This window comes from Choristoneura fumiferana, chromosome 5 (genome assembly GCF_025370935.1).
Source record: "Choristoneura fumiferana chromosome 5, NRCan_CFum_1, whole genome shotgun sequence".
NCBI classification, from domain to species: Eukaryota; Metazoa; Arthropoda; class Insecta; order Lepidoptera; family Tortricidae; genus Choristoneura; species Choristoneura fumiferana.
In genome coordinates this window covers 9,578,668-9,579,973 of record NC_133476.1, presented here as the reverse complement: position 1 = coordinate 9,579,973, position 1,306 = coordinate 9,578,668, and positions in this window count along the sequence as shown.

The following is a 1,306-nucleotide window of genomic DNA, read 5'->3' as shown; positions in this document are numbered from 1 at the left end:
GTATATTCGAGGCGACGGAGAGCACAGGAAGCGTGGGATGACCCCGTGTGAAACCAATGTTTCTTCGAAAGATCAGACAACACATCTAGTATCACCACGAAATACTCTATAGAACAAACGTGACACACTTAAGTGTCTTAAATTAAATCTCCGTGCTAACCGTCCTCATCCCCTTTACGGCAATGAAACGATACGCGTAATAATAAACTTGTTTTGAAAAGGTCGCCGTTTCAAGGTTAGGGTAGAGCGCCTTATAAAGAGATTGCCTGAATAGCGTCCCCGAATGTACGTATATGTCGGTTGCGCGGTGCATGTGCATCGGTTGACGCATCGCGGTTGAATCTCCACATAGCGCGGGCGGCAGTATGTATGTAAGCGCGTAAGTACATAAGACATGGATCGATGCCGGAGTCGACACCGTCCCGTTCCCGTGCCCACCTCTTAGTCTTTTGATAATAATACCAAAAACGAAAACAAGGAGGTACGACTTTATTGTTATACCTACTTAAAAGTAGATTATTTATTTTTGGAAATACACAAGACCGCTTCTTACGGCTCATTTCCACATTACGTTGTTTCATCTAATGAATCTGACTGTGCTAAGTTTAACCAAACTAAAGTAACATTAATTGATAAAAAAACCGGCCAAGAGCGTGTCGGACACGCCCCAAATTGGGTTCCGTAGCCATTACAAAAAAAATAGTAATATTTTTCTAAGGAATTCGTATTTTATACGGAATCTTCCATAGTTTAGGTATATTTTATACCTTAGGCTGCTATTTACTCTTAAACTACTAATAATTCTGAAGCAAACTTAACCGTTATAGTTTTTCTTGAAAGTTTGGTATACTTACTACCATCATGATTTTTTTCAAATTTTTCCATCCACCGGTTTAGATTTTAGAGGGGGGACGCTTGATTTTAATGAAAATTTGCACTTTAAAGTTGAATATTTCGCAAACAAATCGCTGAAACGAAAATCATCTTAGCAAACCCCTAATGGTTTTAAAGATCTGTCCAATGATACCCCACACTATAGGGTTGGATGAGAAAAAAAAACCACTTAAACTACTATGGGAGGTATCCTAAAAAAAAATTATTTTTATTTTTATTTTTATTGTACCATTTTGTCGGGCATAGTTTACATATATATCCGTACAAAATAACAGCTTTCTAGCATTGATAATCCCTGAGAAAAGCCGCCGACGGACGGACATACAGACAGACAGACATGGCGAAACTATAAGGGTTCCGTTTTTGCCATTTTGCTCCGGATCCCTAAAAATATTGATGCATGCTTAATATG